Below are 21,547 nucleotides of genomic sequence, written 5' to 3'. Positions count from 1 at the left end.
ATAGTGAACATTAATATTTGAAACATCTATATGATCGTACTGATCTCCAGTCAGTTACAGTAGTGTGACAGTTCACACAACGCTGAAGTCTACTGACTATGGTTCTCTACCACTGTCTGCCCCTTTCCGTGTTGACCCGGTACACGAACCGATAGGCTTGCTCTCACTATAAAAACGTTCTGCATGCAGACATATTACTGTATTACTGTATAACTGTATTTCAACAACATTACATCATAACAACAGTTAGGAAAAAGGCTATAATAGACTTGTTGACACTTTTCCCAAAATGTGTGTCTCTAGCTGGCTACAAGCACAGAATGAAAACCATAACAACATGTGAGTGAAGAACAATGAAGCTAATTCACTGATTTTACAATCATGTACAATGTACAAGCCTCACATGTGCAGATCAGGTCCCAGAATTAAAACAATACTGCATGAAACTGTTACTGATGATACTTTAGACAGTTGATCAGCAGTAAAGTGATGTTTTTTAAGAATGCATTATAGTTCAGTTAAAAAACGGCCTATGAGCGTAATTTAACAGGTTTTCTTTTGCATTAACAGTAAAGCACTGTTTTTAGCAATAACAGGATAACACTATTGAAATCCTGCTGTAAAACAGCAATGGTTTACAGTGTGGTTTGGGGCAAGAAGAAGAAGAAGACTTTCTTGCGGGCAAGGGTTTACTGACATACAGGAAACCCTTGCGTGGTTGTCAGAAACTTCACACTCATCACAAGGTCACACTATGTATCATCCTCACCAAATGCTGTGAATCACCAGAAAAAAAAAATATGATGATTATTCTTATATTCAACTAAATAACACTTGCTCAGTGCTCACGTGTTTCATTCAGTTTTATGTCTTGTGTTTGGCAGTTATTTAAGGTTTAGATCAGAGGTCTTCAACAGGGGGTCCGCGGAGGTACTGCAGGGGGGGTCGCGAAATTTTCTTCTTCTTATTATTTATTTTTTTATTTTTATTTTTGTAATTATTATAATTTATTACAATTTATCTACTCACTGTACCATGCACATGTTTAAAATAAAAACATGAATATATGAACCTGTGTATTATTTGAATAGCTTAGTATTGAATGCACAATACAAGGTACATTTATACATGGCACTAAGCCCAGTTTAATATAAAACACAATTTTATACAATATATATAGTAGGGGGTCCCTGCTCCATCTTTCCATCAGTTTGGGGGTCCTTGGCCTGTAAAACGTTGAAGACCCCTGGTTTAGATAATCCAGCCGGTGCCACAAGGTACTTGTTATATAGCACCGCTATACAGTATATATATGGTGTTTGCACCGCCACTGGGGCGAGATAAGTCTTAAACATGTCCATGTTCAATGTCTGTATTGTCTTGTTAAGCGTTTTTGTCTTGGTCTATATGATTTAGTGTAGATATAGATTTTATTAATTTCACACCCTGCTGTGGGTTAGTGAGAGGCAGTGGTGTGCATGCAGTCAGTGTAGGCACTGCCTGCCAAAGGCAGCACAAATGTCTCCAATTTGTCACGTGAATTAGAGATCTTTTGTATTATTTTTACAGTTTTTTACATTTGATTATCATTTAAAAAGTTTGTTATGCCATCAAAAATGTTTGACATACATTAGAATTTAGGTCAGTTAGTCATGTAATAGAATGGATTTTGATCTATATAGACTCAATGATGTGTGTTTTGCCCTGTTAAGATCTTCTCCCCTTGTCTTCCTGTGTGGGCGTGTAAGTGTTGTTAATGCAAGTTTGGCTTCAGTTGAGCAGGATAGGGAGCAACAATTTTTCACCTCCAAACATCATCTTTCAAGCTGATCAAGGGGGAAGTGGAAGTCAGATATTGTAGTTAACGTGAGTCAGAACCTGGCATCAGCTAAATGTCACACATCTCCAGCCAAATCGCACTAGAACAGCAAGAATGGTGGGAACAAGCGGCCGCACGGTAAGTTCATTAAATATGTTGATTTATTTCTTCCCTTACCAATAAGAAGTTTATTCAAGTGTGCTATTATTAAATAAGAGTATACTTTCAGTTTACTTTTTATGTACTTATATAATTAGTAAACTATCAGTATTTGATTGATTGAGTCACGATCAATTCACAAGTGTCTTTCAAATATCATAATTCATCTTAAATTAGCGCCTATTATTACATTGATTTATGACATTTACAGACATATTAACACTGACTTATAATGCTTCCATAATATACCTTAAAATACAACTCACTTTCCAGCTTCATGTTTTCTAAAACCACTCCAAAGGGTTCCTCTAAAAGTGGCTAAGTGTCATGGTTTCAGCCGAGTTCTTGACTCATGCACATTGTTTGTATAGATATGAAGTGAGCAGATACTTATATTCTACATGGTGCAAATAACAAATTACTATTTTGCCATTCTGCACATAGGTGCTTTGATTATTCTTATAGTCAACTAAATAAAACGTGCTTACTTAAAGTTTTATTTAGTTGTGTGTCTTGTGTTTGGCAGTTATTTAAGATTCAGATGGTCTAAACGTGTCCAAATATTCTGTCTTTTAGTATTATAAAGGTGACGAGGATCCTCAGGTAAAGGAAGTCACAGAGGCCATGGCCAGACTTACGATATGTGAACAGACGCACCTCACATCCAGGTCCTCCAGTAGCCCCATGGACATTGATGCTGAGCCCACCAGAGTCAAGTGGACTCTAAAAGATGCCAAATCTTCCTATAAAAGGAAATGGGAAGCTGCTAATCCAGCCGGTGTCACAAGGTACGTGTTATATAGTACCACTTCACTGTACTGATGATTTCTGTTGGTGTTAAGATACTGGATATTCAAACATCTGTTCATCTTTATGCAAAAGGCCAGACAGCCCCGGACCAGACAGAAAGAAGATGAGAATGGACCTAAAAGGTAAGCAGGCAAACGGAGACGACAAATCTTAGCGACAAATTATGCAGATGAACACAGATAGGTTCAAATAAAAATTTTACTGCTGATATTAAAGAGATTGAAAAATGTTTTTTATCTGTGCAGACACCCAGAATGCTCCGTTCACACCGTGAAAAAGACCTGCAGGTACCTTATTTGATATGTTTTCATTCTCAGGATTTGATTTTCAAGCTGTTTGTGACTCAGGAACTTGATCTTTGAGTGTTATACTTTCTTTGAACTTGTGTAATAAATTCTCATACAGGTCATTCTTTGACGAAACAAAAAGGGACCAAAGAGCAGCGCTCCAGATCGCCATCGCTCCAGACCTTCTCTCCAAAGAGAGCAAAATGGGACGTATTCCAGAAGATGGAGAAACCCACAGAACCTGCATCACCGTCAATAATTAAATGAATGTAATTGATGTTCCCTGAACGCCAGTTCAGGGAACATTTTCAGGAATCATACTTGTATTTTGTGTTCCTGTCAATCGATTAAAATATTTAATCGAGCTTAATTGCACATTTTATATCTGCTCAAAATGAACCTTAAAGGGAGATTTGTCAAGTATTTAATACTTTTATCAACATGGCAGTGGGCAAATATGCTGCTTTATGCAAATGAATGTATATGTTTATTATTGGAAATCAAAATAATAAAGAATGCAATAAAGAAATGATCAAGTGGCCGCCTCTCTCTCTTATGTTGTGGTAGGTAGGTTGTTTTGGGTGGAGAGTTACTTCTTTTGGGCTTGTTTCTATTGACCTGGTTGCTTGTTTCTCTCGCGAGATCTGGCAACACCTTTATCAAAATAATGTTTTTTTCCCCACAACAGTCAGAGGCATCATGTTTCCATGTCTGTGTGTCTGTTCCTCCTCATGGACTGAAGGAAGAGGTAAAGAAATACGAAAATGATAAAAACAATAATAGAGATATAAAAGATACAGAGTGAATGGGTGAACATAGTGTGTGCAGTCTGTCAATAAATACATGTAATATGTACATATGTGCAGTCTATAAAGTGGTATATAGGAAGTATAGTGTAAAGTAAGTGGCAATCAAATCTAATATTTCTATGGTAGAGTGCAAAATCACCTTTGTTTTTTTTCTGTGGTTTTCTGCTTTCCTGTTGAAGTTCCTCTTTTCTTATGTTGTATCTTGAGTCACTTTTTGTGGTCTGTTATGAACTTCCTACCAAAACGTTCAGCTGACTGTACTGCAATTTGTATGTAATGTATTTGTGGTTATCGAGGTAACTTCAGGGTTCACTCTGGGTTTTCCGTACTACGAAGCTGTAATCCATTCATCTATTACACTCTTTGAAGCTATTTATATTTAGACGACTATATCTGACTTTTGGGTGTTCCGTTAAATTAATAAGTCTGTTAATTTACGCATTCACACATCGGGAGTTTTTACTTTTTCCAGCTGTTCTTCCTGCATCTGGCAGCTTCAACTGTGTTACTTTCAGTCTGGATTAAGTGTTTAACTTCTTCGTATTTGTCTAATATAGTTTACTCTTCCATTTGTTAAATGTACCTCTCTTCCTGTCTGTAGACTTGTTTGTGATTAGTCAGAAACTGCATAACACTCCCCGTACATATGAACATGCTCACGGCCAGACAGAAACCATGTGCTTATTTACTGAGGTTGTTAACCACCTTCATAGTACCGTTTAGCGGGATCTCGTAGGGTTAGGGAAGCCATCATGAAAAGAATTCCTGGTGATGTTGAACTCGCTTCCTAGTACAGTACCTCTGATCGGTCTCTTCTGCAAGGATGTTTGGAACAAGTCAGGGTAAGCTGATTAACTGTGTGATTTATTTCTTCCCTTACCAATAAGAAGTTTATTCAAGTGTGCTATTATTAAATAAGAGAGTATACTTTCAGTTTACTTTTTATGTACTTATCAGAGATATACTTAAAAGTATATTTAATTATACAGTACTTGGCTCATACTGAAGTACAGAAAAGTCTAACTTGGCTTATACTTGTACAATGTGTTATTACTGCGGCACGGTAGCAATTACGCTTGTCAAAATAGCTGGCGACCGATCGGTACCATTTTAGATCCCAGAATAACAATAGTAACCTCCTCGAGTGTCGCTATGTTTATTGTTTCATTATGCAAATCTAGAAGTTCTATTTATCTGAGTTGTCCGGTGTGCCCTCTAGTGAAATCCTCCAGTAACATGCGTAGTACATAGGCAAGTATGTGAGGAACTCCGTTCACAAAGCAGCCGGTTGTCTACGCCAATGCGTGGTAAAAAAGCAAGTATATTTCCAGATTGAGACAGACTGTCCGCACGGTTATTTGCAAGTGATCACATCCAGTTTGTGTGTCCAGACATCACCAACCTATCTGCATGGGTTGCTGTGGTAATGATGTAGGCATCAGTAACTAAGTAGCTACGCTGGTTACGCGGCTTTCCTACGCGGAACCATTCGCCCTCGAAACAATCACGCTGTGAAGTCTCGTTGCAGAACTCCTTCGTTGCACCAGACAAACTCAGCGATGGAAGCTGGTAGACACTGCGATGGTAAGGGGAAGCAGCAGAAAGTGAAAGTAGAGTGAAAGTGACAGAAGACAATTTATTTCTGTCTATTGACCGCTGTTGTCCTACATGTTGTCCTCCATAGCTCTCTGCTAGCAGCAGCATGGATTCTGCTCAGCACTTGCACATTTTCAAATCCGATTTGGGCGGCCAGAACGTCCGGCCTGAGACGCATCTGTAGAAATCTGTTTGGAATCGCAATTCAAACCACTTCCAAATGTGGTTTGAATCAAATTTTTCATTTCAAATGTTTTGTTTTGCTGTCCACACTTTCTAAAATCAATCTGGATACAATCTGGATATGTATTATTATTATGTATGGATATATCACAAAATGGATTTGGGCTGGCAGCCTGAACAAGGCCCATGGTGGGACAGGTACATCCAAGATGTGATAAGAAAAGGTTTACACAGCTTTAGCTTTGAAGTTGTGCTGGAAAGCACAATAGTGATACATTCAGTTTGTGTGTGTGGCATGCGTACGCATGTGTGTTTGTGCTTGGCATGATTTTGTGTTGTCTGGAAGCTTTGGTCCCCATGTAGGAAAAAGTTGTGATGAAATCAGGTTTACACACCTGTAGCTTTGACGATGTGTGTGTGTGTGTGTGTGTGTGTGTGTGTGTGTGTGTGTGTGCGTGTATGCCTGTGTGCCTGTGAGCGTGTGTGCGCGTGTGGTTGTGTGTGCGCGTGTTTGTGTGTTCATCTGCTGGAAATGTACAATGCCCACTATAGTGTGTGTGTGTGTGTGTGTGTGTGTGTGTGTGTGTGTGTGTGTGTGTGTGCGTGTGTGTGTGTGTGTGTGTGTGTGTGTGTATTCATGTGCCGGAAAACACATCTTCAGACTTAAATACTCCCCTTTCTTGAACATTTCTCACACATACACCACATCACACCACAAACCACAGTTGATTATTCTGCTATTTCTTTTATGCAAATTAAGGACATTTTTTGTTTCTAGCACCAAAAAGCTTCTCAGTTCAATTTAGTTTCCTGTCTGTACATTTTTTAATAATCCTCTGAATTAAGTTTTGATCATTTGCTCTCAAACACAAACAGCAGCTACGACGGCGTATTCGGGCCATTTTAGGTCATTCAAAGGTAACAAATTACAGTCATCAGAAAAGAAGAAAAAGAAGAAAAAAAAGAAGGTCAAGGATGAGGAAGAAGATGATGACTGAAATAGTGGAGAGTGTATACAGTATATTATCTGTTGTATACAGGGGCAGAGGATACAGTCATCCTGTATCCTCTGCCCCAGAAGCTCAGCCTGCGGTCCAGTCTGAATCCTCACCTGGTGAGGTCTCAGGTGGCAGAAATACAGTTGGTAAGTAATGTTTACATAAACCTCACAATAAAGCAATAGTAACAGTTGTGTCAAATCTATTGAACATACAACCGATACAATAAGACATTATATGTTACATGTAGTGTAATTTCACAGCAGTTTATCCTGTTTATTAGCTTACTGATGACAAATTGTATGTTTAGGGGACGGGCATGGTATGCCAGGTATGGATCGGGGTGACAGCCTTGCAGAGCACCTGGTAGAACTGAGGACACAGACCTCCATGACTCTCAGTAACCAGCAGGTTAATAAGACAATGTTGTTGTTGTTTTCATTTCATTAATTACTCACATAAGCCTGTTGTGTGAATAAATATTCAGTCTCTGTTGTTCTTTTTATGTTTTTTTACAAGAGAAGCACAATTGTGGCCCTGTAGCAAAACCTGCTGGATGTTGACAGCGGGCCCAGCAATCCACAGTGGGCTGGTCACTGCCGGAGGCCCCGCTGGTGTCTGAGCTGAAGGAGTTTCTGGTGAATCTGTGTGCTGTAAATCATTTTGTCTGATGTTGCAGGGAATCAGACCCAATGACAAACAATAGTATTATCTTCTTCAAATTATTTCTTCTTCTTGTTTCACGTGTTCCAGGCCCAAAGACAATAAAGTTAAAGCTTTAATATCATTACTGTCTCAATTCATGTGTATTCCTATGGTTATTTTTTTTAATTAATTACACACAGCAAGTCCATCCCAATATTGCTCAACTATTCTCCAGTACATTATGATTTATTCTACTAACATTTTCACCTATCTTGCCTAACAGTTCATTAATCAGTCATAAGGAGGATGAATGCAATAATAATAATGTAAAACATCATCATGGATGATGATAATGTTTTGTATATTTGTTATCTGTAGTAATCTACCAGTTATATGACTGTATAAGGAAACCTGAACGATTTTCAATATTAATGTATAAGTTGCAGTGCACAAGTCTTGCATTAAAATTATATCTTGAGTCAATTCAAGTTTACATGAGCAACACAAACTATTTTTTACTGCATATTATAAACTTCGACCCTGCCGGAGACCAGATTCCAACTGCCTCTCAAGTGGACATGTATTGTTCCCCCCGAAAAGCACAAAAAATAATGTTTTTATTCTTTAACAAAAATACTGTGGTGTATAAATACTTCAAAACACCATGTTGTTGATAATGAAAGCTGCAAAATTTTTTACTTCTAAATAATAGTTTAGTTTACTTCTCTCTTTCTTTTCCTCTTTTGCCGCACCATCGTTCCAGAGTGGAGTTAGTCACTTCTGTGACGGCGTTGTGACACCTATCTGCTGCAGACCATTATCCTCAGTCTCTTCTGCAAGGATGGTGAGAACAAGTAGCCACAGGGTAAGTTGATTAAATGTGTTGATTTATTTCTTCCCTTACCAATAAGAAGTTTATTCAAGTGTGCTATTATATATATATTTTATATTATTATTATTATTATATATTATATAACTTTTTATGTACTTATCAGAGATATACTTAAAAGTATATTTAATTATACAGTACTTGGCTCATACTGACAAGTACAGAAAAGTCTAACTTGGCTTATACTTGTACTTAATCTTTTGATAAAGATATACTTAAGAAAAGTATAAGTTAGTATACTTGTAGGATCAAAACTATTTAACTTGTAGTTTACTGAATATACTTTAAAGTGCACTTCCATAAACTATAAAGTGTATAAAGTATATAACTAGTAAACTATCAGTATTTGATTGATTGAGTCACGATCAATTCACGTGTCTTTTAAATATCATAATTCATCTTAAATTAGCGCCTATTATTACATTGATTCATGACATTTACAGACTTATTAACACTGACTTATAATGCTTCCTTAAAATACAACTCACTTTCCAGCTTCATGTTTTGTAAAACCGTGGCAAGGCGTGAGCGCATTTCATAATCAGAAACCAGTTCTCCTCTCGTTGTGACCTCGCGGTTTGCACCGCTTTGATGAACGTGATGATTCATTCATGGGACACGCATTGGTGTCCCATGAATGAATCATGTTAACTCTGCAAGGAGGGGATGTCCTACACTCACTACGATGCCAGGCTGCTCTCAGGCTGTACAGTTAAAAATGATGTTTTCATGAGCACCACATCACTGACTTATTATCCATTATGGACTAAATGAGTATTTCCATTGACATAGGCTACATCCAGCTTTCTTTCTTTCTATATAAATAATGGTCGTAATAGGGCACACCATGCACAATTCCTGCTAATTAATATGTGTTTTAAAGAAAAACTGTCAGATGTCAAACAGTCAGATGTCTGTAGGCATACAGCATACACTTAAAAGGCAAATATAGTTTGCAGAGGTGCAAATATCAATGAAAAAAGGGATTTATTTAAAAAGAGTTGACGTTTAAAACCACAAAAAAAACCTGCAGGACTTGGACCGAGATATGGAGATAAAAGAAAGACATTGAGGGAATAAGAAAGAGAAGTAAGTGATCATTCCACTGCACACTGTAGGCATGTACAGTATGTAACATAATGTATTAATCATTGTTATATATACAGTATATGGTATCGTCTTATTCTATCATTGTGGATTGGTGGTTGTAATTAATCTTAAGTGCAAATTTCCTATATAATATATTAACTTCCACCGCTCACTTTTAAAGCGAAGTGACTGTAACTCCTTGAATGGTTTAATAACATTTTCTTAATTCAAGTTTTATTTAGTTTTATGTCTTGTGTTTGGCAGTTATTTAAGATTCAGATGGTCTAAACGTGTCCAAATATTCTGTCTTTTAGTATTATAAAGGTGACGAGGATCGTCAGGTGAAGGAAGTCAGAGAGGCCATGGCCAGACTTACGATAAGTGAACAGACGCACCTCACATCCAGGTCCTCCAGTAGCCCCATGGACATTGATGCTGAGCCCACCAGAGTCAAGCAGACTCTAAAAGATGCCAAATCTTCCTATAAAAGGAAATGGGAGACTGTTAATCCAGCCGGTGTCACAAGGTACGTGTTATATAGTACCACTTGATGATTTCTGTTGGTGTTAAGATACTGGAGATTCAAACAACTGTTCATCTTTATGCAAAAGGCCAGACAGCCCCGGACCAGACAGAAAGAAGATGAGAATGAACCTAAAAGGTAAGCAAGTAAACAGAGACGACAAATCTTAGCGACAAAATTGTGCAGATGAACACAGATAGGTTAAAATTTAAATTTGACTGCTGATATTAAAGAGATTGAAACCGTTTTTGATCTGTGCGGACACCCAGAATGCTCCGTTCACACCGTGAAAAAGACCTGCAGGTACCTTATTTGATATGTTTTCATTCTCAGGATTTGATTTTCAAGCTGTTTGTGACTCAGGAACTTGTTCTGGACTAACATGGGACATTATTTTGGAAAAAAAAATATGAATGGTAGTCAACGGAGAGAGTAAATGGGTGCTTTGATTATTCTTATATTCAACTATATAACACTTGCTTAATTAAAGTTTTACTCAGTTTTATGTCTTGTGTTTGGCAGTTATTTAAGATTCAGATGGTCTAAACGTGTCCAAATATTTTGTCTTTTGGTATTATAAAGGTGACGAGGATCCTCAGGTGAGGGAAGTCACAGAGGCCATGGAACTTACGATAAGTGAACAGACCAGGTCCTCCAGTAGCCCCATGGACATTGATGCAAAGGAAATGGGAGGCTGTTAATCCAGCCGGTGTCACAAGGTACGTGTTATATAGTACCACTTCACTGTACTGTTTGTGACTCAGGAACTTGATCTTTGAGTGTTATACTTTCTTTGAACTTGTGTAATAAATTCTCATACAGGTCATTCTTTGACAAAAAGGGACCAAAGAGCAGTGCTCCAGATCGCCATCGCTCCAGACCTTCTCTCCAAAGAGAGCAAAATGGGACGTATTGCAGAAGATGGAGAAACCAACAGAACCTGCATCCCCGTCAATAATTAAATGAATGTATCATTCAGGAATCATACTTGTATTTTGTGTTCCTGTCAATCGATTAAAATATTTAGTCGAGCTTAATTGCACATTTTATATCTGCTCAAAATGAACCTTAAAGGGAAATTTGTCAAGTATTTAATACTTTTATCAACATGGCAGTGGGCAAATATGCTGCTTTATGCAAATGAATGTATATGTTTATTATTGGAATAAATAAATGATCAAGTGGCCGCCTCTCTCTCTCTCTCTCTCTTATGCTGTGGTGGTTGTTTTGGGTGGAGAGTTACTTCTTTTGGGCTTGTTTCTATTGACCTGGTTGCTTGTTTCTCTCGCGAGATCTGGCAACACTGGTTGCACACGCAGCCGTCGCCGTCTTGGAAACTCAGGAGGTGTGCACCCCTAAACACTCTCACTATTATAAGAGACTTTAGGCTTGTTTTCATGAAAGGTTGATCACAAATATCGGTAGTTTTTGGTTGCAGTGTTTTGGGCTTGTTTCTAAAGTGTAGTTGATTATTTGGGCTCCTGTTTCTCTCCTCTATACCGGTCTAGTTTGTCCTATTTTAGGATCCATACACAACCCTGATCTAAATCTAGATCTAAACTTGTAAAATTACAAGCTAAAAATGGATGCAAAAATAACAAGAAACGTTCAATTTCTATTTTATAATAAGAACAATGTTAAGTTACAAGCTAAAAATGGATGCAAAAATAACAAGAAACGTTCAATTTCTATTTTATAATAAGAACAATGTTAAGTTACAAGCTAAAAATGGATGCAAAAATAACAAGAAACGTTCAATTTCTATTTTATAATAAGAACAATGTTAAGTTACAAGCTAAAAATGGATGCAAAAATAACAAGAAACGTTCAATTTCTATTTTATAATAAGAACAATGTTAAGTTACAAGCTAAAAATGGATGCAAAAATAACAAGAAACGTTCAATTTCTATTTTATAATAAGAACAATGTTAAGTTACAAGCTAAAAATGGATGCAATGAAATGCAAGCAATCCAAAATAAATGTATATGCTTGTAGTTCTTTCTATTGACCTGGAGCCTGTTTCATAAAAGCAGAATAAAGATATCCAGGATAAGAGAGAAAGCGAGGCTTGACCTAGTCTAGTTAGTTCATCCTGGCTTAACTGGTTTCAGGAAGGCCAAGCCAGGCTGAGGAGGAGAGACTAGGTTGAGCCGGGTGTAAGTAATTCAGATAGATGCGCCTTCACTGTTTTCCTCAATAGACCACGAGGTAGATCACAGATCTACTGACGCACGTTCAGTGTACTTTAAACCATAGACTATATATAGTGTATATACATACTGTGAAATGTCTTCCTCTGTTTTAGAGATCATGCTTTCAATCAATAGGCTACCACTAACACTGCTACTGAAATGTTATATGTTAATCTGGGCACGCCCAGATGAAAAGTGGGAAGTGCAAACGTACCTATCTGCTGGCAGACCAGACCAGACTGCTGTGTCTCTTCGGCAAGGATTATTGGAACAAGTGGCCACAGGGTAAGTTGATTTATTTCTTCCCTTACCAATAAGAAGTTTATTCAAGTGTGCTATTATTAAATAAGAGAGTATACTTTCTGTTAACTTTTAATGTACTTATCAGAGATATACTTAAAAGTATATTTAATTATACAGTACTTAGCTCATACTGACAAGCGTGTACAGAAAAGTCTAACTTGGCTTATACTTGTACTTAACCTTTTGATAAAGATATACTTAAGAAAAGTATAAGTTAGTATACTTGTAGGATCAAAACTATTTAACTTGTAGTTTACTGAATATACTTTAAAGTGCACTTCCATAAACTATAAAGTGGGCTACAAGTATATAACTAGTAAACTATCAGTATTTGATTTATTGAGTCACGATCAATTCACGTGTCTTTTAAATATCATAATTCATCTTAAATTAGCGCCTATTATTACATCGATTCATGACATTTACAGACTTATTAACACTGACTTATAATGCTTCCATAATATACCTTAAAATACAACTCTCTTTCCAGCTTCATGTTTTGTAAAACCATGGCAAAGGGTCAAGAACTTCTGCCCATAGACAGTAAATAATGCTTTCAGAATCACCCAACGGAAACCTTCAAGTTACATGCACGGTTTTACACGTCTCGTGCTCCTCTAGCACTCCACTCGCATCCACACATGCGCACATTCCTCAGAGGACGGCTCTACATCCGCACATTACTGAAGGTAGTGCGCCAGTCTGAAAGCTCTGTAATCTTATAGTGACACTAGGTGTTGGAACAGGCTACAAAATACTCTTCAACCATTAGCAAACAAATGTTTACAATATATTTATCAGGATTTTGTTGAATTTCAACATAAAAATAAAGCTATAATTTCAACCTGGTTACATAGGCCTATAATACTCCTATAATGCTCCAACTGGAACATTATAGGGTTAAGGTGGTGTGTTTAGTGTTAATAGTTAAAGTGCTAAAGTGTTATTTGCAGTCTATAGTCGGGTATCATTCAGGTTTTTGGAGCAGTGTTGTACATATTATGCAGCAGGATAAAGAGATATATTCTGAATTTATACAGTGAATAACAGATACTAGGAGATATTGAGTTTGGGGGTCCTCCCCAAGAACATTTGAAGGTTTTTGACTGAAAATTATGCAATTTTACATCATTTTGCACCATTATTATTACTAGTTAAATGATTATTTATCACAGCCGTTGTCTGAACTTTTAATTCTTCTGGAAATGTTTGCCCAGTAAAATCATATTCTATAAATCAGAAGAGCAGATTAAATAATGTTTCATTCATTATTGTTCAAAATTAAACAAAAAAGAAAAGAAAAAGTTATGACAAACAGTTCACTAATTATTTTACAAACAGGACGTGAACATGTATTGATAAATTACAGTCCAGATGCTCCTATGGGACCTTATTTTGGGAAAAAAATATGAATGGCAGTTAACGGAGAGAGTAAATGGGTGCTTTGATTATTCTTATATTCAACTAAATAACACTTGCTTAATTAAAATTGTACTCAGTTTTATGTCTTGTGTTTAAGATTCAGATGGTCTAAACCAGTGGCGGCTGGTGGATTTTTTTTTGGGTAGGGCCAATCAATTTCAACAAACATCCTAGTACGATTCAATGCAAAAAAAGGTATCAAAAAGCGCTACTAGTGCTTGGCTGTTCCATTGTCATGCCGTTAAAATGGGCTGTGAGAGAAGAGAAGTGGAGAGAAGCGAGAGACGAGAAGACAAGATCACGCGAGAACTGACATGAGCCCTGACGAGAACAGAGAGAGACACACGTGAACGTGCGCGCGCACACCATGGGCCAAATCAGTTTGGCCCTCCCGGAAGTCTTTTTTACGGCGCTGATTGGATGAATTGTATGTCATTCATGCTTGTAATCATATATCTTTAATCAGTGATTGGCTGTACTGCTTATTAGACCTGCCTTCCTTGGGCCAAATCCATTTGGCCCCAGAAAGTGCACCTGCAGCAGAGCAGCTGAGAGGTGCATTAGCAGAGAGTTCAAGGAGGAAAGCAGATATTTGGCGCAGTTATCCTATTTTACAAATATTACGGGTATATTCCATAGGTCAAAAACACACATATTGACAATTTTTATAATTTTTATAATTTTTATAATTAATAATTTTATAATTTTTTTTTTTTTTTTTGGTGGCTCAAGGTGGGTGGGGCCAGGCCCCGTGGCCCTCTATTGGCCGGCCGCCACTGGTCTAAACGTGTCCAAATATTCTGTCTTTTAGTAGCCCCATGGACATTGATGCTGAGCCCACCAGAGTCCAGTGGACTCTAAAAGATGCCAAATCTTCCTGTAAAAGGAAACGGGAGACTGCTAATCCAGCCGGTGTCACAAGGTACGTGTTATATAGTACCACTTCACTGTACTGATGATTTCTGTTGGTGTTAAGATACTGGAGATTCAAACAACTGTTCATCTTTATGCAAAAGGCCAGACAGCCCCGGACCAGACAGAAAGAAGATGAGAATGAACCTAAAAGGTAAGCAAGTAAACAGAGACGACAAATCTTAGCGACAAAATTGTGCAGATGAACACAGATAGGTTAAAATTTAAATTTGACTGCTGATATTAAAGAGATTGAAACCGTTTTTGATCTGTGCGGACACCCAGAATGCTCCGTTCACACCGTGAAAAAGACCTGCAGGTACCTTATTTGATATGTTTTCATTCTCAGGATTTGATTTTCAAGCTGTTTGTGACTCAGGAACTTGTTCTGGACTAACATGGGACATTATTTTGGAAAAAAAATATGAATGGTAGTCAACGGAGAGAGTAAATGGGTGCTTTGATTATTCTTATATTCAACTATATAACACTTGCTTAATTAAAGTTTTACTCAGTTTTATGTCTTGTGTTTGGCAGTTATTTAAGATTCAGATGGTTTAAACGTGTCCAAATATTTTGTCTTTTGGTATTATAAAGGTGACGAGGATCCTCAGGTGAGGGAAGTCACAGAGGCCATGGAACTTACGATAAGTGAACAGACCAGGTCCTCCAGTAGCCCCATGGACATTGATGCAAAGGAAATGGGAGGCTGTTAATCCAGCCGGTGCCACAAGGTACGTGTTATATAGTACCACTTCACTGTACTGTTTGTGACTCAGGAACTTGATCTTTGAGTGTTATACTTTCTTTGAACTTGTGTAATAAATTCTCATACAGGTCATTCTTTGACAAAACAAAAAGGGACCAAAGAGCAGCGCTCCAGCTCGCCATCGCTCCAGACCTTCTAGCCAAAGAGAGCAAAATGGGACGTATTCCAGAAGATGGAGAAACCCACAGAACCTGCATCACCGTCAATAATTAAATGAATGTAATTGATGTTCCCTGAACTAACGTTCAGGGAACATTTTCAGGAATCATACTTGTATTTTGTGTTCCTGTCAATCGATTAAAATATTTAATCGAGCTTAATTGCACATTTTATATCTGATCAAAATGAACCTTAAAGGGAGATTTGTCAAGTATTTAATACTTTTATCAACATGGCAGTGGGCAAATATGCTGCTTTATGCAAATGAATGTCAGTCTGTTTATTATTGGAAATCAAAATAATAAAGAATGCAATAAAGAAATGATCAAGTGGCCGCCTCTCTCTCTCTCTTATGTTGTGGTAGGTAGGTTGTTTTGGGTGGAGAGTTACTTCTTTTGGGCTTGTTTCTATTGACCTGGTTGCTTGTTTCTCTCGCGAGATCTGGCAACACTGGTTGCACACGCAGCCGTCGCCGTCTTGGAAACTCAGGAGGTGTGCACCCCTAAACACTCTCACTATTATAAGAGACTTTAGGCTTGTTTTCATGAAAGGTTGATCACAAATATCGGTAGTTTTTGGTTGCGGTGTTTTGGGCTTGTTTCTAAAGTGTAGTTGATTATTTGGGCTCCTGTTTCTCTCCTCTATACCGGTCTAGTTTGTCCTATTTTAGGATCCATACACAACCCCGATCTAAATCTAGATCTAAACTTGTAAAATTACAAGCTAAAAATGGATGCAAAAATAACAAGAAACGTTCAATTTCTATTTTATAATAAGAACAATGTTAAGTTACAAGCTAAAAATGGATGCAAAAATAACAACAAACGTTCAATTTCTATTTTATAATAAGAACAATGTTAAGTTACAAGCTAAAAATGGATGCAAAAATAACAAGAAACGTTCAATTTCTATTTTATAATAAGAACAATGTTAAGTTACAAGCTAAAAATGGATGCAAAAATAACAAGAAACGTTCAATTTCTATTTTATAATAAGAACAATGTTAAGTTACAAGCTAAAAATGGATGCAAAAATAACAAGAAACGTTCAATTTCTATTTTATAATAAGAACAATGTTAAGTTACAAGCTAAAAATGGATGCAAAAATAACAAGAAACGTTCAATTTCTATTTTATAATAAGAACAATGTTAAGTTACAAGCTAAAAATGGATGCAAAAATAACAAGAAACGTTCAATTTCTATTTTATAATAAGAACAATGTTAAGTTACAAGCTAAAAATGGATGCAAAAATAACAAGAAACGTTCAATTTCTATTTTATAATAAGAACAATGTTAAGTTACAAGCTAAAAATGGATGCAAAAATAACAAGAAACGTTCAATTTCTATTTTATAATAAGAACAATGTTAAGTTACAAGCTAAAAATGGATGCAAAAATAACAAGAAACGTTCAATTTCTATTTTATAATAAGAACAATGTTAAGTTACAAGCTAAAAATGGATGCAAAAATAACAAGAAACGTTCAATTTCTATTTTATAATAAGAACAATGTTAAGTTACAAGCTAAAAATGGATGCAAAAATAACAAGAAACGTTCAATTTCTATTTTATAATAAGAACAATGTTAAGTTACAAGCTAAAAATGGATGCAAAAATAACAAGAAACGTTCAATTTCTATTTTATAATAAGAACAATGTTAAGTTACAAGCTAAAAATGGATGCAAAAATAACAAGAAACGTTCAATTTCTATTTTATAATAAGAACAATGTTAAGTTACAAGCTAAAAATGGATGCAAAAATAACAAGAAACGTTCAATTTCTATTTTATAATAAGAACAATGTTAAGTTACAAGCTAAAAATGGATGCAAAAATAACAAGAAACGTTCAATTTCTATTTTATAATAAGAACAATGTTAAGTTACAAGCTAAAAATGGATGCAAAAATAACAAGAAACGTTCAATTTCTATTTTATAATAAGAACAATGTTAAGTTACAAGCTAAAAATGGATGCAAAAATAACAAGAAACGTTCAATTTCTATTTTATAATAAGAACAATGTTAAGTTACAAGCTAAAAATGGATGCAAAAATAACAAGAAACGTTCAATTTCTATTTTATAATAAGAACAATGTTAAGTTACAAGCTAAAAATGGATGCAAAAATAACAAGAAACGTTCAATTTCTATTTTATAATAAGAACAATGTTAAGTTACAAGCTAAAAATGGATGCAAAAATAACAAGAAACGTTCAATTTCTATTTTATAATAAGAACAATGTTAAGTTACAAGCTAAAAATGGATGCAAAAATAACAAGAAACGTTCAATTTCTATTTTATAATAAGAACAATGTTAAGTTACAAGCTAAAAATGGATGCAAAAATAACAAGAAACGTTCCATTTCTATTTTATAATAAGAACAATGTTAAGTTACAAGCTAAAAATGGATGCAAAAATAACAAGAAACGTTCCATTTCTATTTTATAATAAGAACAATGTTAAGTTACAAGCTAAAAATGGATGCAAAAATAACAAGAAACGTTCAATTTCTATTTTATAATAAGAACAATGTTAAGTTACAAGCTAAAAATGGATGCAAAAATAACAAGAAACGTTCAATTTCTATTTTATAATAAGAACAATGTTAAGTTACAAGCTAAAAATGGATGCAAAAATAACAAGAAACGTTCAATTTCTATTTTATAATAAGAACAATGTTAAGTTACAAGCTAAAAATGGATGCAAAAATAACAAGAAACGTTCAATTTCTATTTTATAATAAGAACAATGTTAAGTTACAAGCTAAAAATGGATGCAAAAATAACAAGAAACGTTCAATTTCTATTTTATAATAAGAACAATGTTAAGTTACAAGCTAAAAATGGATGCAAAAATAACAAGAAACGTTCAATTTCTATTTTATAATAAGAACAATGTTAAGTTACAAGCTAAAAATGGATGCAAAAATAACAAGAAACGTTCAATTTCTATTTTATAATAAGAACAATGTTAAGTTACAAGCTAAAAATGGATGCAATGAAATGCAAGCAATCCAAAATAAATGTATATGCTTGTAGTTCTTTCTATTGACCTGGGGCCTGTTTCATAAAAGCAGAATAAAGATATCCAGGATAAGAGAGAAAGCGAGGCTTGACCTAGTCTAGTTAGTTCATCCTGGCTTAACTGGTTTCAGGAAGGCCAAGCCAGGCTGAGGAGGAGAGACTAGGTTGAGCCGGGTGTAAGTAATTCAGATAGATGCGCCTTCACTGTTTTCCTCAATAGACCACGAGGTAGATCACAGATCTACTGACGCATGTTCAGTGTACTTTAAACCATAGACATATATACATATGTATATAGTGTATATACATACTGTGAAATGTCTTCCTCTGTTTTAGAGATCATGCTTTCAATCAATAGGCTACCACTAACACTGCTACTGAAATGACTAATATGTTAATCTGGGCACGCCCAGATGAAAAGTGGGAAGTGCAAACGTACCTATCTGCTGCAGACCATTATCCTCAGTCTCTTCGGCAAGGATTATTGGAACGAGTAGCCACAGGGTAAGTTGATTAAATGTGTTGATTTATTTCTTCCCTTACCAATAAGAAGTTTATTCAAGTGTGCTATTATTAAATAAGAGAGTATACTTTCTGTTAACTTTTAATGTACTTATCAGAGATATACTTAAAAGTATATTTAATTATACAGTACTTGGCTCATACTGACAAGCGTGTACAGAAAAGTCTAACTTGGCTTATACTTGTACTTAACCTTTTGATAAAGATATACTTAAGAAAAGTATAAGTTAGTATACTTGTAGGATCAAAACTATTTAACTTGTAGTTTACTGAATATACTTTAAAGTGCACTTCCATAAACTATAAAGTGTATAAAGTATATAACTAGTAAACTATCAGTATTTGATTTATTGAGTCACGATCAATTCACGTGTCTTTTAAATATCATAATTCATCTTAAATTAGCGCCTATTATTACATCGATTCATGACATTTACAGACTTATTAACACTGACTTATAATGCTTCCATAATATACCTTAAAATACAACTCACTTTCCAGCTTCATGTTTTGTAAAACCATGGCAAAGGGTCAAGAACTTCTGCCCATAGACAGTAAATAATGCTTTCAGAATCACCCAACGGAAACCTTCAAGTTACATGCACGGTTTTACACGTCTCGTGCTCCTCTAGCACTCCACTCGCATCCACACATGCGCACATTCCTCAGAGGACGGCTCTACATCCGCACATTACTGAAGGTAGTGCGCCAGTCTGAAAGCTCTGTAATCTTATAGTGACACTAGGTGTTGGAACAGGCTACAAAATACTCTTCAACCATTAGCAAACAAATGTTTACAATATATTTATCAGGATTTTGTTGAATTTCAACATAAAAATAAAGCTATAATTTCAACCTGGTTACATAGGCCTATAATACTCCTATAATGTTCCAACTGGAACATTATAGGGTTAAGGTGGTGTGTTTAGTGTTAATAGTTAAAGTGCTAAAGTGTTATTTGCAGTCTATAGTCGGGTATCATTCAGGTTTTTGGAGCAGTGTTGTACATATTATGCAGCAGGATAAAGAGATATATTCTGAATTTATACAGTGAATAACAGATACTAGGAGATATTGAGTTTGGGGGTCCTCCCCAAGAACATTTGAAGGTTTTTGACTGAAAATTATGCAATTTTACATCATTTTGCACCATTATTATTACTAGTTAAATGATTATTTATCACAGCCGTTGTCTGAACTTTTAATTCTTCTGGAAATGTTTGCCCAGTAAAATCATATTCTATAAATCAGAAGAGCAGATTAAATAATGTTTCATTCATTATTGTTCAAAATTAAACAAAAAATAAAAGAAAAAGTTATGACAAACAGTTCACTAATTATTTTACAAACAGGACGTGAACATGTATTGATAAATTACAGTCCAGATGCTCCTATGGGACCTTATTTTGGGAAAAAAATATGAATGGCAGTTAACGGAGAGAGTAAATGGGTGCTTTGATTATTCTTATATTCAACTAAATAACACTTGCTTAATTAAAATTGTACTCAGTTTTATGTCTTGTGTTTAAGATTCAGATGGTCTAAACGTGTCCAAATATTCTGTCTTTTAGTAGCCCCATGGACATTGATGCTGAGCCCACCAGAGTCCAGTGGACTCTAAAAGATGCCAAATCTTCCTATAAAAGGAAACGGGAGGCTGCTAATCCAGCCGGTGTCACAAGGTACGTGTTATATAGTACCACTTCACTGTACTGATGATTTCTGTTGGTGTTAAGATACTGGAGATTCAAACAACTGTTCATCTTTATGCAAAAGGCCAGACAGCCCCGGACCAGACAGAAAGAAGATGAGAATGGACCTAAATGGTAAGCAGGCAAACGGAGACGACAAATCTTAGCGACAAATTATGCAGATGAACACAGATAGGTTCAAATTTAAATTTGACTGCTGATATTAAAGAGATTGAAACCGTTTTTGATCTGTGCGGACACCCAGAATGCTCCGTTCACACCGTGAAAAAGACCTGCAGGTACCTTATTTGATATGTTTTCATTCTCAGGATTTGATTTTCAAGCTGTTTGTGACTCAGGAACTTGTTCTGGACTAACATGGGACATTATTTTGTAAAAAAAATATGAATGGTAGTCAACGGAGAGAGTATGGGTGCTTTGATTATTCTTATATTCAACTAACATAAAATTGTACTCAGTTTTATGTCTTGTGTTTGGCAGTTATTTAAGATTCAGATGGTTTAAACGTGTCCAAATATTCTGTCTTTTGGTATTATAAAGGTGACGAGGATCCTCAGGTGAAGGAAGTCACAGAGGCCATGGCCAGACTTACGATAAGTGAACAGACCAGGTCCTCCAGCCCCATGGACATTGATGATTGATCATTGAGGATTTGATTTTCAAGCTGTTTGTGACTCAGGAACTTGTTCTTTGAGTGTTATACTTTCTTTGAACTTGTGT

General features: G+C 35.8%; 1 protein-coding gene across 1 annotated transcript in view; it reads right to left on the bottom strand.

Moving 5' to 3' along the window:
* LOC119483572 (ly6/PLAUR domain-containing protein 6-like) overlaps positions 1-21,547 on the bottom strand; it is a 43,588-nt gene that overhangs the window by 12,695 nt on the left and 9,346 nt on the right. The window lies entirely within an intron of this gene.

The sequence above is a fragment of the Sebastes umbrosus genome, chromosome 24 (genome assembly GCF_015220745.1).
Source record: "Sebastes umbrosus isolate fSebUmb1 chromosome 24, fSebUmb1.pri, whole genome shotgun sequence".
Lineage (NCBI taxonomy): Eukaryota > Metazoa > Chordata > Actinopteri > Perciformes > Sebastidae > Sebastes > Sebastes umbrosus.
This window is presented reverse-complemented; position numbering and strand designations above follow the sequence as displayed.